At 38.8% G+C, this 17,190-nt stretch overlaps 1 protein-coding gene across 2 annotated transcripts in view; it reads right to left on the bottom strand.

Moving 5' to 3' along the window:
• PRKD1 (protein kinase D1) overlaps positions 1-17,190 on the bottom strand; it is a 323,064-nt gene that overhangs the window by 218,883 nt on the left and 86,991 nt on the right. The gene's annotated exons all lie outside the window — the stretch shown is intronic.

Genomic DNA, 17,190 nt, shown 5'->3' on the forward strand with positions numbered 1-17,190 from the left:
GATGACAGCTGTCAGTAGAGGGGGGATGAGGCTAGAGGGCTGGGTAAGGGGGTGGGGAGATGGAGCAAAAAAATAAAAAGAGAAAAAAACTCATGGACACAGACAACAGTATGGTCATTGCCAGGAGGGGAAGAGGGAAGGAGGGGGAAGAAAGGGAAGGAGCGTATGGGGGGACAAGTGGTGATGGATGGCAACCTGGCTTGGGGTGTTGAACACCCAATACAGTGTACAATGATGTGTTGTGGAATTGTGTACCTGAAACTATAGAACTTTGTTAATCAATGTCACCCCAATAAATTTAATAAAAAAGGAAAATAGTGATATTAAGAGATTCAAACTGATAATGTAAAATGATGTTCAAAATTTATACAACAAGTTAAAAAAACAGCAAATGTGAACACATATACAAGTATTAAGGAGAAAAAAAAGAACATCAAAATATAAAATACACTGATCATCTCTGAAAGTTTCCTTCAGAAAAAAAGAGTTTGGATGTATATAAAAATATATAATCTAAAGGTAAAATCAAAATGAAATAATAGCCTTTTCAGTGGTGACAGAGCAAGGAGGAAAAGCTGACACTAAATATTAAGCAATTCTTCTTATATAGTATGAATTTTTTTCTGAGTGAAAATAAGACAAGATATATTTACATATAATGATACAGATCTCTTATTTTTAATGCAAGCTGAATCTCAATTTCTCTATCAATTGCTTTCATTTTATACTCACACTCTGCAAGTTTAATAATGTAATAAGGCACATAATGAAGGCCTACCAATATATAATATGTAAATTATTGTTAATAAAGATACTGCTTCATCTGTTTCCCCTCAATTAAAAATATTAGTAAGGTAGCCATGAAGAATTTCATTGTAAATCATGGGAAAACTGACTCACAAGTTTTTAAGGACTAAAAAATATTAGAAATATAATATTTTTATTTCACAATTTAAGCAATCTATAATATATTTATAAGTCATGTTTGTTCATGGATGAGCAAACTCAGCAGTCCCCAGATGATAACAAAGGTGCACTAATATTACAGTGTGACATGTGTGATGGATGGTTTTATGTTGCAACCTGGTTAAACTACAGTACCCAGTCAAATACTAATATAAATGTGGTAGGAAATGTGTTTTGTAGATGTGAATAATATCGACAATCAGTTGACTCTAAGAAAAGAAATCACTCTCAATAACCTGGAACCTTGTGCAATGAGTCAAAAGGTCGTAAGAGCAAAATGGAGGTTTCCCTGAGGAGGATGAGATTGTGCCTAGAAACTGAAGTACCAGTTCCTGCTGGCCACTTTTCAGCCTGACAGTCTGCCCCATGGATTTCAGACTCTCCAGTCCCTACGATCAATCACATAAGCCAATTCTTTGAAATAAACTTCTTTACCCTCCCTGCCCTCCCCCACCCCTGCCAACACACACGCGCACACACACACATCCTACTAGTTCTGTGTTTCTGGAAAACCCTAACCAATAATACAACATGATAAATGCCACAGCACTATGTGCACATAAAGTAAACAACCTGTGGAGTTAGGGAAGGTTCCACGGAAGCAACATCACTGGGTGGAGTCGTGAAGCTTTGGCCACAGGCAGGGAAGGGAGCAAGGAAAGGGGCTATGGTATAATCCAGACAGGGGAACCACCGTGGTGAGAAGTCCAGAGGTTTGGGACAGCGCCAAGTGTTCAGGGAAATGCCAAGTACTTCTCCACAGCAGGAACTCCAGGTACCTGTTGGGAATGGTCAGGAGCTCTGGCCCGATGAATCATGCTCCATGTAGGGGAGAGAGAAGCACTGGGGAATTTTATGTGAGAAAAAGACATATCTGAATTACATTTTAAAAAGACTGCTTTTGTTAGGCAAAGTATGGGAGACAGTCTTGTATTTCTGCTACCTCTATGGAGAAGTAGTAAATGTTATAGAGGCTCAATTTCTATTTTTATTAATAATTACAGATGCAATTGAAAAAGAACACATGGTAGTTGAGGGGTCTGAATGAATTAATACACTCCATTCAGTTGTTCATAAATTGAAATCCAATTTAGTAAACTGTCCTTACTCTTCACAGCAAACTAAAGATTTCCCACATGTCCCACCCACCCATAAAGACAGACCTATGCAACTGATGAGGTGACAATCTAACAGCACAACTGTACAAGGTTTACAGGAGTAAATGGTCCAAAGCAAAGTTCTCCAGCTAATAATCTAGCACTTTTGGTCCTTTCCTGACAGTTGACAGAGAGAGCCTTCTGCATGCTGTCTACCCCATACACATGTCCGGTGCCTCCCCTTTCTGGAACCTTGTCTCACTCGACAAAGCAATATTTAGAAAACAACAAGGATACCAGACTGTCAGCAAGTACCTTATCAGTACCTGTCCATGTGTTTCTTTCTGCTCCCTTCCCCACATACAATCCCAACTGAGAAAATGCATCCTGATTTTTAAAGGTGTTACTACAGCAACAAAGTGAACAGTTAAAAAGCAATGAACTTAATCAATGCAAGTCATTGTTGGAAAGATTATCTCATGAGATAAATCTCTCACTGCTAAGATTATTGCTATTTATCCGAAGGTTTCTGAAAAGCTAAGAATCACTGACTGAGGGCTTCAGATCAATGAGATGGGATTTTTTTTTCTTTCTTGCAATGAGCTAAAGCTCCCAGTAGACCTAAGCTACACTTTTAATCATGACATTAATCGATAACAATTACACCCGAGAGAATGCCAACATAGGTTTTCCAGGAAATCTCATAGGGCTTAGAGTGCTATACTTGTAGAAGTAGTCAATACAGTATGTTGTAAAATAGAGTTCAGGTTGGTTTCCTCCTACTTCCCTAGGGAAGAATTTTGGTGCTCTAGACCCAGAAATGTTAGCACACTGCTTCTCAAACGTTGATGTGCTCAAGAATCACCTGGGGATTTTGTTAAAATGCAGATTCTGACTCAGCTGGTCTGGAGTGTGGCCTGAGATCTGCATTTCTACAAGCTCCCAGGTCATGCCCCAGCTGCTAGGCAGCAGACCACAGCTGAAACAGCAGGATGTCAGAATATATTACCGATTGTCCGGGGAAAGAACAAAAGGCATGTACATTCACTGAGGGATACCTACAAAAGACAGATTCTACTTCTAGATCTTCTACGTCAAACGAACTACCTGGCTTAGAAAATGACTGAGAAAAATGGCAATACTAACCCTACTTTAAAGAGTAGCATTTTCCAAGTGTATTCTGAGGAACCTTTCTTATGAGATGTTAATAGGTGTTGTCAGAAAAATAAGATGCTATTAGGAGCATCAATGGTCACACACCAAGTTAAGTAATAAAATGGCAAACATTTGTTCAGCACTTACTAGGTGTAGGGCATTCATCAAAATAATATGGAATAACTCATTTATTCCTCACAGCAACTGTGTGAAGTAGAAACTATATTAGCATCCCCATTTTACAGATAGGGAAAAGGAAGCAAGGGGAGGTTCAGTAATTTGCCCAAGGTCACCACTGAGCAGTGGAGTCAGCAGGCTGCCTTGGGAGCACAGACTCTAATCTCTGACACATAAACCCTTTTCAGTGTTGATGGCAGTGTGAATCACCACAAGGTGATATAAGTACTGCTAAGTTGCCAACAAAGGGGAATATGTAATGGAGAGAAAAAAGAAAAACTTCAAAGTCAGAGCAAGAGATAAAATGTAAACAAGCTGGAGAACGGATAAATTAGACAATGAAAGCCATGATTTGAGAAAAAAATAGATTTGGAAGCATGGATTTGGGTGATGATGAGGGAGACACCATCCATCCGGACTAGATGCAATGCAGTCTTGGCAAGAGAACACCCAGGAGTGGGGAGCAGTCAGGCTGCCTATCCCACCAACCATTGGGGGGACACGGACAGGAGCAGTTTACTTCCACCAAACATAGGAAAATACGCTCAAAGACAACAGTGTCATGATTATTCTTACACTAATTACCTAATTTACAGATTATCTGGGCACCTGCTGGTTCTCTTTCTTCTTCCTACAGGATTGTTTGGACATTTTGCTTCTAATTAACAACTTCCTGAGAGTGAATAGAGAGACAACAAATCAGATTGTGGTTTTTGTTTGTTTGTTGCTTTGCTTTTGCTCTTGTTTGGGGATCTTGCAATAGGGTTGGGAGAGGGAGGTTAGGATGTGTAACTCAGGACAAAAATACCTCCTTACTAATCCTACATAAAAATGAACCCTCTTTGTCTGGTTTTCATGCCACTGGAGGAAGAAATGTGCTGAGTAGACTCAGTATGAATAAGAAAACAGCCAGCACATGACACAAAGTATACTTCAGGTCAGGCAGAACTATAAACACAGCAGTTGTTTGGTGAGATGAGCATGGGAAAACAGTTCAGACTGTTCAGACAAACATTAAAACAAAAACTGACCACGGGAACTTCTGACATGCAATCTATGTGCAGAGATGCTCAGGAAAAATCTAGCACTAGTGTAAAGAAAAGAAAAACCTTAACTGGAGACAAGGAACCACCTCTGTGGATCCTGAAATAGCCTGTGATATAAATGTAGTTACAAACACCAAAATGAGGGTCCTTTTTCCAAATGGAACAAGAAGTCCTTTGGCCCCCAGGATTGAAATGTGTCATAACATACTTATTCTTCATCGTCACCTACCTCCACTGAGCACTACTGCCTGTTATTTACTGGCACCTCCACTTGTACTGTGCTAAGGTGAAGCAATTTAATTTTGTTATGCTACTACTTCACCCTACATTTACAAACTTTTCAAATATCTTAATTTTATCTAAATGTTTTCCATCAGCATGTTCCTTTTTACAAGAATCACTCATTGTTCCAAGACACAAATCATATCCCTTTGAATGCCAGATGAAAACATTTTAGGCCTATTTATGACTGTATTTCAATAGACATGTATACAGATGTAAAACAGCTTCAATGTTATTTTAAAATACACTTTCAATATTTCTCATTGTGTTGACATTATCAAGGCACTTAAGAAAATGTTCCCAGGTGGCAGGCACCTGCTCCGGCTTTGAAACACCAACCTTGAAACCTACAGTCAAGCACCAAAATGGGCAAGGGAGACAAACTATGCATTTCAGCACCTAGCACTTTTGGCAGCTCATTGGAAGTGGTTATTGCCAGCTGGGCATTTTGCCATTTCCTTGAGGCAAAATTAAAGTGGAAGATGCAAGGGTTTTATTGTAATTTTCCACCACATATTTATATCATTATGGGTTTTGTGCTGCTCTAGTCCCCACACTGTCTCACTGAATATATTCTTATTATGTCACTGAAATCTGAAGCAAATATAGGATGATGCAGTGGAAACAAGTGGGCACTGTGTACAGTACACAATTGCTGCAGATAACACCATGCCATCAGAATGGGCTACATAATTTGCAGGGCCCCATACAAGATAAAAATGTGGGACCCCAGCTCAAAAGGCAGAGGAAAAGTTCCATTACAGGTACTAGAATATTAAGATTTTTCCTTTCTTCCGCAGTTTCTTTCTCAACCGGCCCGGGTGGTGTTTATTTGCTCTTCAATGTCGCTATTCCTCAGGCACAGGGACACTGGCATGGGAACACTGACCCTCTAGGGTCCCACCCCACATGCACACAAACTGCCCACACACTAGGTACTGAGTCTGCCCTCCCTCCAGTCACATACAACTAGGGAAGGGAGAGTCAAGTCGGGCATGCCCTCCTACCCACAGGCCCACCACCAACTCATAGCCCACCAGGAGCACTGCAGTCTCTGTGCACAGATACAATGAGTTAGGTACCTAGCTGAGAGTTGGTGTGGCCGAGAGTTCCGTCCTACTAAGGCATCACTGTGACACTATGGGATGGGGACAGCCATATTCATGTCTTGTCCTGAAACATCCTAGGCTCTTGCTCCAGACCCCAGCACTCCTCCGCCAGGGGCTGCAGACAACTTCAGTTGTGGGGCAGGAATGGGGAGGAAAAGGCCAGGTCCCAGGGGTCCTAGGAGGTGGGGGAGCGAGCAATGAAGAGCAGAAGTGAACCCTCCCAAGGAGGCAGCCACCTGAGCCACGGCTTCCAGTTCCAGAGCAGACTCCATTATCCCACGAGACTTCACTTACAAAACACAAATGCAAACAGATAACTGAGGATTTCAAGACAGCAAAGTCAGGGCATTAAATCCCAACTGCATGCTCTGGTCCAGGCCCATGAAGCCAGCCCTGATTCACAGAAAGAGCCAAGACCTGTGCTCACTTCTGAAGCATATACGCTACAACTGGACAACAGAGCCATTACCATGACCCTTGCACAGGACGACACACAAATTCATCATGTGTTCCATACTTTTATTTTATAGAACTAAGTACAACTAGACATATACACACACAAACGAGTACACATTAGACTGGAGAAATCTTAGTAAAGCTAGGGGAAGGTGGACAATATCAATGTCAGCCAACATCCTAGTGGTGATACTACACTACAGTTTTGCAAAATGTTACCACTGGGAGAAATCGGGTAAACTGCACAAGGAATTTCTCTGTATTACTTCTTACAACTGTGTAATTACAGTCATAACTTCGTACTCGTCAGCTTCAGAACTCGTCAAACCCTGGACTTGATGCATTATGACAAGAAAAAAAGTGTTTCTGCACTGAGTGCTTGCTAGGGACTTGCTGCACTTGCTAGAACTTGTGTGAGTCATGATGCCACCTTGCAACAGAATATGCTTCAGCACTCATTGCCTGCTGGGTACTTGTCAGTTTTGGCACTCATCAGGACTTTTGGAATAAATTAACGACGAATACCGAGGTACCAATGAATACTGAAAGTATCTCAATTTTTAAAAAAGATCCAAGGCCTACTAAATGGACAAAATACAGCATAGAGACAATCATTACCAAAATTCCCTATACCTGGATACATTCAGAACATTAAAAGGGCTACAACTTGACTATATGATGTAAAGGGCTATATGATGTAAAGGGCTATGTGATGTAAAAGGGCTATATGATGTAAAGGAACAATCCCTCAGATAACTAGCTTAAATACAAAACCTGCAATCAGCATGTTAGCCACAGTGTGTACTATCAGGAGGAATGTATTTAGCTACTCTTCTTGTTGAAACTTCTTTTATCTACTTAAAATAAAATGAAAACATACAATCTAGAAACTATAAAAATACTCTAGAGACATAAGTGATCTATGCAGAAGCATGCCTTTATTCCCAAAGGGAGAGAAGTATGTGTGAATAGCACAAAATCAATTTTAAAATGCTATGTTCTTGCATCTAAAAAGTTGTCTGTGTATCATTTACAACCAAAAGTACATATCTGAGGTGAGTACAGTTACTTAATTTTTATATACAAAAGATGAACATCTTGCCTGTCAGATACTGAAATATCAAAGGATAATAAAGAAAATTTTAGTTCTCTAGACTAAATTCCCAAGTAATTGGCCAGATGAGAATTTTACGTTGCTCTTTCAGACTGTGTGTGAACAAACTCCCAAAGGGGATCAATCCTGTGACACTTCTGGGGAAAGGGTGCAGCCACATCTGTCGGGCCTCACAGGCAGAGACCACTCAAAGGGCACCCAATTCTCCCCCGCCTGCATTAAGTGAGGTAAGAGCTGACACACCCTTGCACCACAGAACCCACCCTACTGAAAGTACTCAATAGACTCGAGCAATTTTATCTACCATGGCAGCCTGCCCCCACTCTGACATCTCAAGTCCTTAGCACCAACTCAATAAAATTACGCATCCAACTATTATGTCTTGCTGTTGGACAATGTGCATAGCCAAGATAAACCCACCTTTGCTTCCAGTTAGGATTTTGCAGAGACCTGAAGAACTGATTAAGCAAACAAAGAAGTTTGGGATCCAAATTAATTTTGCCACCGCTAACTCTGTACCTCTGGATAAAACACTGAGCTGTTCATCAGTAAAAATGAAATTTGAATTTCAAAGATGAATGAATATTCATTCACTTTGCGTAATTACATACTAAGGCATTCAAAAATATTTGTTGAATGAAAGACTGAATTAACGAATGGATATGTACAGACTTCTCTCCAACCTGGCTTTTTTCTCTTTACAAGCTAAATTCCCTTTCAGCTTCATTTTAGAGTTAAAATATCAAAGTAGAAGGGGAGGAACCACAAATAAAGCAGCACTTTGCTCACGACCTCACTTGACTGTACGGTGCTGCCCCATACATAATTAATCCCTGTCAGCACCCGTCAGATGTGGATATGCCAACAACTCTATGTCAGGATTTGCCAGGTGTGGCAAATTACCGAGTGTTCATCTAGCCAAGCTTGAGCCTGGATGTCTAACAAAAAGCACTTAAGAACCTCCCGAGGCCGGAGAGCAGCGTTGGCTGCCTATCAATGTCTCCACGCTCGTGGTGCCCTAGTTTCATTCTGGCAGTCTCAAGTTCCTACGGATTCCTAGGCTCCTGACTGTGCCCATGCACTAAGGAACTGGACTTGCCCCCATCCCATCTTGGGCCTTCAAGTTCTGAACAGCTCACCTCTGATGTCTGCATGTGCCCTAACCACAGTCTGCACACCTGCTTTCAATACACTTTCTCAAAGGTATATTCAAAGCCCTCTCCACTTGGCACAGGCTCGGGGCCCAGGCTGGCTGTGTGCCCGTCTCAGTGATTCCCTGCTGCCTCCATTCCTGGCACCAACACAAATGCAGCTTTGTATCTACTCACCACAAAAACCTTGACTCTGTTCTATTCTCTCATTGATTCCCTAGCACTAAAAACTAAGCTAATTATATTTTATGAAATTTAATTAACTACATGCAAAATTTTTCATGACTAAGCAGGAGACTGGTAAGAGCCAACTTAAATTATGTTGCTATGTGAATACTGTAAAGGATGGCTTACTATTTAAATAAATACCAACCTAAAAGAAGATGACAAATGCATGGCTTCACACAGATAAACAATGCTAAGTGTTTTGTGTTCTCAAAACTAGTGTTCTGTAACATGCCATTCAAATCAAGAGCTCTACCCTCCCTGCTTTTTCCCCAAGTTCCATCTGAGGCATCTCTCACTACCTTTAATGCTAAAAAAATACTAAAAATGTGCATCAAATGACCTTTTGATCATCAAAGAAAAGTGAGCACAGTTGACTATGAACTACTATAATATTAAATAATTCATCATGACATGGCAAAACTATCATCATAAACATCTAAATTAGTTCAAATGAATCAAACATATGGTAACTAGCTATGTCTTTTCTTTCTAATGCACTAGTATATCATAGTTAGCATGAATACCATGGAGAGTCTCATGGTTATATCCTTCCAACACATTCTCACCTCTCCACTCCAGACATTCACTTTCAAAAGTCCCTAGAGGGAAATTGTTGAAAGCAAGAAGTTAAACATGACAATGTAAGAAATAAATCCAAGTGCAAAATACAAGCATTTGGCACAGGCTCAAGTCTGAAATGTGAAAAGAGAAAACAGAATGTAGGGGAGAAATTGTTTCTCATGGCACAAAATGCTTATTTTTACTTTCTTGATTTTTTTCTTAATTATTTTTCATTGTTATTCTACCATAGTTGTTCCAATTTTTCCCTCTTTCCCCTCCTTCACCCATCCCACCCCCACCCACAATTCCCACAGTCAATTCCCCCGCTGGTGTCCATGTAGATCATTCACACCATGTTCTTCAAACCATTCATCCACTGGTATCTAATTAGAGAATCTGGGACAATTTACAGACCTATGCAATGGACACTCACTAAGAATTCAGCCCACTGCATCATGTAACATCCACCTGTCTAGATAGTGGAACATACCTCCTCGTCTCAGGGTTCTCCCTGGGAGACCAGTAAGAATGCATGTCCTTAGACGGCTTCAGGTGGAATCACGGTCCACTAAACACTTCCACCTGTGCTTCTCAGACAGCACATCTCTAAACCTCATTTCCATTCCCAGGTAAATACCACAAATTATAGTAGCTCTATGACTACCAATATAAACGTGGTGCCTGTTTTGTATATATTAATAATACTCATTTTTTCATTGAATGATAAAAAATCCTACCTTCAACGCAGGTATAAGCAAAAGAAACACTTTAATGAATGAAACACAACCATGTGAGTCGTTAATCAAAACTCTTAGAAACTTGTTATGAGCAGTTTATAGAAACCAGCACAGAGAAGGCCGACTCCCTGAGCCACCACCACTGCCACAAACGTGATGGCGTGGAGCTAATTTTCATTCTTCTTTAACATGTTTTCTTTAATTAAATCCATGCTTATAAAATTTATATAACATAATTGACAAAAAAATGTTACTCAAACAGAAATTTAAAAATCTAAAAAGTTATTTGCTTTTTAAGTTCTAATTATTCACTGTCTACCACAGGAAATTTTTTCAGTTACCTACTATCCTTAAGTGCTAGGTAATTTCTCTTTTTATGAAATATATACCTTTTGCTACATCATTAATAATTTTTAGAAGTTTATATTAACTCTGAACTTGCCTTGTGTGAATATGTTGGTTTAGGGCATCTTTAGCTTTCCTGACAGTTTTACATTTCAATGGAGTATATATGCTGTTGCTGTAAACCATATGTTTGTGTTCTCCAAAACCCCTATGTTGAGACGTGAATCTCCAACGTTATGGTATTAGGAGATGGGGCCTTTGGGAGGGCAGAGGGCAGAGCCCTCATGTTGGGACTGGTGTGCCTATGAGAAGAGACACGAGTTTTCTCTTCTTGCCACATAAGGACACAGTAAAAACACGGATATTTGAGAACCAGAAAGAGGGCTCTTGCCAGACACTGTATCTGTTGGTACCTTGACCTTGATCTTTCCCAGCCTCGAGAACTGTGAGAAACACATTTGTTGTTTAATCCAGTCTATGGTCATCGTTATAGCAGCCCAAATTGACTATGACAATTGTCATCCAGGATATTATGCCCTCAATGAAGTATGTAATTTATTCTGTGTAACCCTATGACTACTAAAAATGGATTCCATATGTTGAAATATCCCCAAATTCTTGGCAGTTCAAGAGATCATGTCTTCTTTGTTGCTGCCTACAGTGTAAAGTAAATATAAACTACTGGTGACCTACTAGGATTCAAAAATTATTTATTATAACTACATTTAGATAAAAAAACATATTAAAGTCTGATGGTTCACAACCAATTTTTGCAAATACACACTTATATACTCTGCTTATAGACTAGCTGGTTTTTTATTTTGTTTTGGGGTTTTTTTGTTTGCCTTGAAAATGAAGAAATATCTCCTAGGATCATCTTTGGGCGAAAATGTGTTTTCTTTCAAGTTTACATACCTGACATCAAAGTTCTTCAGAAGAACTATGGACTGAGCTCCCTCTAAATTAAATGAAGACATGCTCTGAGTAAGCAGAAGTCAAGGGGTGAATAAACATAATTAGCCTTTTAATAATGCCTTCTCTCAACCAAACCATAGAACAAATGAGTGGCAAATCAATACATGTCAGCTTTTGAAATGATTAAATTTAAAAAATGATCTGTAGTTCTTCAGTTAAACTCCTTTACTTCTCTGAGGAGGACTCTCTGAATTCTAATTTTCACTAAGTCATATCACAAGGAAAAAGGACAAATATAGTAAGGTTGGGGAATGGGAGACACTTGCTTTTATTTAACAAACATACCATTTATGATATTCTAGGCATTATTTTAAGTGTTTTACACATATTAACTCAACAAATCATCGTAACAGTTATATAATTAGGCACTGTTATATAATTCCCATTTTAGAGATGAGACTGTAGGGGACAGAGAGAACAACCTGCCTGAGACTAGGAGGGCAGTCAAGCTTTGAACACTGCCTGTAAGACCACACTGTCCACGTTCTTAACAACTGCCTCGTTCTGCCTTTCCGGGCCCCTGCTTCCTTAATTCTTCTCATAAACTCCACCAAAAATCCAGTCAAAGAAAGAAAACATCTTTATTATAGAAAAAAAATTAAATCATATAAGCTTTAATCATATAGAGGAAGGTTTTCCCTCCTCCATTAAAGGCAACATAAACTATTTTTCACTGAAAAAAGCTGACTTCCAAACACAAATGGCAAAAACAGCAGGGAAGAAAATGCTATTTTCAAGTTTCTAGGAGGTTATCATAAACAATAAAGACAGAAAAACAAATTAAAGTTTAAAAAATGGCATTTGACAGTGTCCCTTCTACCTCGCTGCCTGTAACAATCTGACTGCACTGTGCATGGAGGCTGCGCAGAGCACCCCACGGTGTGAAAATGAAAGATGACCACGCTCAGAAAGAAAAGAGAAGCATATTGTAAGCAAGTGTAAATGCACAGTAAGGTCTGAATATTGTGGAAATAAGCCCAGGCTGCTTCTAAATTCATGAGTTTAGCTGAGATGGCAGAACAGATGACAAACAACAACAAACAGAAACACCACAGCACACGATTCTCTCCAATAGTGGGGACAAGTATCCACAGAAGCTTCTTTAATTTGATGCTAATTTACTTTCTTGTTTAAACTTTCTAAATATTTGTTATCTATTAAATATTCATGTATTATGTTTTTATACCTTGAGGGTTTTATTCTCCAAGGAATTAATTTATATCTATCTGTTCAAAATAGCATACTTTCCTCAAAATAAAAGCAAAAGCTTTTATTCAAAAGCTTAATATCAATTAATTGGTCAACATATGGAACTGGAGGTGAACTCAATTTCTTGGCATTTAAAATTTCAAATTACTAAAATAAATATCTGATCTGAAATGCTAATTTTATTTTAAAACTAAACAAAATATTTATCTGTTATCCAATACAAATATTTTTGTTCAGTTTTAATATCAAGGAAACCCAATAGAATGTTTTCCCCCCTTTTTCTGTAGTACTGGAAAGAAAGCATCTACCAAAAATTGGTTTATTAAATTTACTACTTTTGGATGTAAACATTTTTTAAGGATCTGCTTAATTCTTGGGTGAAGTTTCACAAATAATACCAATTTACTCCAATAAGTAATAACAGTGTTAAGTAGTAATCATTTATAACAATACAATAATAATCTACTGGCTTAAATCCAACTACTTGTTAGTTTAAGAAAACATGATTAAGCAATTCTACTAACATTATGAAACTCTAGAATAAGAAATGCTCTACTAAAAAAGGGGGGGCAGGATACATTACATTTTTCAAAAGTCAAAGTCATACGACACAAAGAAAGTTTGTGGAAATGCCCACATTAAAAGAGGGTAAAAAGACATAGCCACCAGTGCAATACCTGACCATAGGCTGGATCCTGCACCGGAGGGGAAATGCTCCCATGGAAGTTATCGGCTGGTCAAGGTGATAAAACTATAGTATGTATTTATTCAGTTGATAAAACTGTAGTATGAATAGTAGATTAAAGTATTTTACCAGTGATAAATTTAGTTGATAATTCTACTCTAGTTGAATAAAAGAATAAACTAAGAAAACATACAGTGAAGTAGACAGAAGCCAGGGCCGTGGTATGTTGCATCCTCAGATGGCTCGGGGGGAAAAAACACGAGAATGAGAGAGAGAGAGCACGTAAATGCTAAAGCAAATGAGGTACAATGTTTAGGTAATGGGGTAAAACAGGGGTATTCTTTGTACTGTTTTCATTGTTTGCAAATTTTCTGTGAATTTGAAATTATTTCCAAATAAAAAATAGAAACAACAACAACGAAAACTATCGACCTCAACCAGCTGTATGAATTAAACCCCATGGATGGAGCTCACTCGCAACAGGACAGACCTGCAAAGTCCCTAAGACATGCCCTCAAGGTACTGACACTGCGTTGTAGACTGTCACAGGCATTTACGTCTCAGAAGACCTTGGTCCACAGAGAATGCCAGTTATTTCGAACACTAAGATCACTCCCCAAAGGCAGTCCTGAACACATTCCAGCTCCACATACACTATAAATTCAGTCTCCACAATGAGAAGGTAAGGCACATCCACTCTTAACACAATAGTTGCAAATTTCAAAGCCATCCCAGATCAGCCCTAGAAATAAGATTTAATAACATAACCAATCTAGAGGCAACACCTTCTGGATACAATAGTGGATGGTGGTCCAACTTAGTAAATATTTATGTGCTAGGAAGAGAATGGAAAGCTTTGACACTAACCTTAAGGAACTCACAACTTAAGGAAAAAGACATAGGATACTATAATTACAATAGAAACTATAAAATGCTGCTGTAATAAATGTGTATTTCAAGTGTTTTGAGAAAGATTCAACAAACAGATGAGACTTGGCTTCATTCAGTTCTTCAATGAGTATTTATTCTGTGTCAAGGAAGAAACCTTAAGGATGAGTAGAGTACTCCTCTAGCTGACAGGAAAGGAAGTGAGAAGGGAATTTCAGGTAAAAGCAACAAATAACATAAAACAATGGCTTAGAGTCGTGAAAAGTAAGTAAGCTGTTTCCATTAAATAGTGAGGGGATCAGTGTGTTTGGGGCATCACCTGGCAGTGTGGACAATCGGGGAGGTAAAGCCAATTAGAGCCAGATCCTGAATGGCCTTATATAATATGCTTAGGAACTACAAGGTGAATTGAATCCTATGGAGGGAATGGTAGAATATTTTCAGCAAGAAAATATATGTAATGAAATGCTTATTTTAGAAAGACAATTCTGGTTAAAATGTTAACCATGCATAATCGAGAAAAGATGAGAGTAACATCACATATTCACATGTAATTGCAACATTCCTCAAAGGTGATCAGAGCTTGAACTAACACAACATCAATAAGGAAAGAGACATTTAAGGAAGTAGAAGAGGTAAGGGCTCAGCAACCAACTGACTGTGTCCAATGAGATATTGTGGGGATGGAGGGATAAGATGATGCAACTTTCTAGATTAAACTTTGGGAGTCATTAATAGTAATGGAAGAAAAGGGGAAAAAGGTAAAGCTAACTTTGAACTTACTGAGCTTGAAATTCCACTGTAGTATGCTTAGAGATGTTGAAAACAGACTTTAAGATTATGGGAAATACACTGAAGTTCAGGACAGAATTTCACAGTGATTAAATACAAAATTGTTTTCTTGTATTTGCTAAAGAAAATTGTATAGATTGAGAAGTCAGTTAAAAAATAGATGTTTACAGATGCTCAGAAGGAAAACAAGTGAAGAGAATGAAGAATGAGAAGACAGGTATGGATGGGTTCAGCACCCAGTGATCACAAGTCAATCAATGTTCAGCACCCATTCACTGAGCCTTAGTAGGCATCAGATGCTCTGCTAGATCCTGATGACAGGCTTACCTTGTTTTATTGTGTTTTATGTTATTGTAATATTTACAATATTGCATTGTTTACAATTTAAGGTTTGTGGCAACCCTGAATCAGCAAGTCTATCACATTATTATCCCAACAGCATTTTCTCACTTCATGTAATTTTGGTAATTTTTGCAACATTTCAAACTTTTTATAATTATTATATCTGTAATCAGTGATATTTGATGTTACCATTACCATAATTTGGGGGCACCATGAACTGTGCCCTTATAAAATGACAAATTTAATAATTGTGCGTGTTCTGACTGCTCCACAGACCTGCAGTCTCCTATCACTCTCCTTCTGCTGGGGCCTCCCTATTCCCCAAGACACAATACTGAACTTAGGCCACTAATAACCCCACAATGGGCTCAAAATGTTCAGAAAGGAAAAGTTACACATCTCCCAGTTTAAATGAAAAGCTAGAAATGAGTAAACTTAGTGAGGAAGGCATGTCAAAAGCTGATATAGGCCAAAAGCTAGGCCTCTTGAGCCCAAACGGTTAGCCAAGTGGTGAAGGCAAAGGAAAAGTTCTTGAAAGAAATTAAAAGTGCTACTCCAGTGAACACATGAATGATAAGAAAGTGAAAGAGGCTTATTGCTGAAATGAAGAAATTTTTAGTGGTCTGGATAGAATATCAAACCATCCATAGCATTCCCTTAAACCAAAGCCTAATCTAGAACAAGGCCCTAACTCTCTTCAGTGAAGGCTGAGAGAGGTGAGGAAGCTGAAGAAAAGTTTCAGGCTAGCAGGTTGGTTTGGGAGGTTTAAGGGAAGGCGCCAACTCCCTAACATAAAAATGCAAGGTGCAGCAGCAGGCGCTGATTGAGAAACAGCAGCACGTTATCAGAAAGTCCAGCTGAAATCATTAATGAAGGTGGCTACAAGAAACAACAGATTTTCAATGCCGACAAAAACAGCGTCACATGGGAAAAAGATACCCTCTAGGCCTTTCAGAGCTAGAGAGGAGCAGTCAATGCCCAGCTGCAAAGCTTCCAAGGACAGGCTTGTTATGAGCTAATGCACCTGGTGACTCTACATTGAAGCCAATTCTCATCTAACATTCCAAAATTCCTAGGGCCTTTAAGAATTATGTTAAATCTACTCGGCCTGTGCTCTACAGATGGAACAACATAGCCTGAATGGCGGCACATCTGTTTACAACATGGTTTACTGAATATCTGTAGCCCACCACTGAGAATCTTTTGAAAAAAAGATTCTTTTCAAAATACTACTGCTCATTGACAATGTCCCTGGTCACCCAAAAGTGATTATGGAGATGTACAATGAGAATAATATTGTTTCCATGCCTGATAAACAACACCCATGCTGCAGCCCATGGATCAAGGAGTGATTTTAACTTTCAACTCATATTATTTAAGAAATATATTTTGTAAGGCCACAGTTCTATAAACAGGATTCCTTTGATCAATATGGACAAAGTAAATTGAAAACCTTCTGGAAAGGATTCACCATTGTACATGCCATTAAGAACATTTGTGATTCATAGAAAGTGGTCAAAAATCAACCATTGCAACAGTTGGAAGAACTTGATTCCAACCCTCATGGATGAGTTTGAGGGGTTCAAAACTTCAGTGGAAGAAGTAACTGCAGATGTGGTGGAGACAGCAAGAGAACGAACATTAGAAGTGCATCCCAAGGATGTGACTGAATTGCTGCAATCTCATGATAAAATTTGAACTGAGGGCTTGCTTCTTACAGATGAGCAAATAAAGTGGTTTCTTGAGATGGAATCTACTCCTCATGAAGATGCTATGAAAACTGTTGCAATGACAACAAAAGATTTAGATTATTATATAAACTTAGCAGATAAAGCAGTGATAAGTTGTGAGAGGATTCACTCCAAGTTAGAAGTT

This window comes from Phyllostomus hastatus, unplaced genomic scaffold, assembly GCF_019186645.2.
Source record: "Phyllostomus hastatus isolate PE091 unplaced genomic scaffold, TTU_PhHast_1.1 phas_contig_348, whole genome shotgun sequence".
NCBI classification, from domain to species: domain Eukaryota; kingdom Metazoa; phylum Chordata; class Mammalia; order Chiroptera; family Phyllostomidae; genus Phyllostomus; species Phyllostomus hastatus.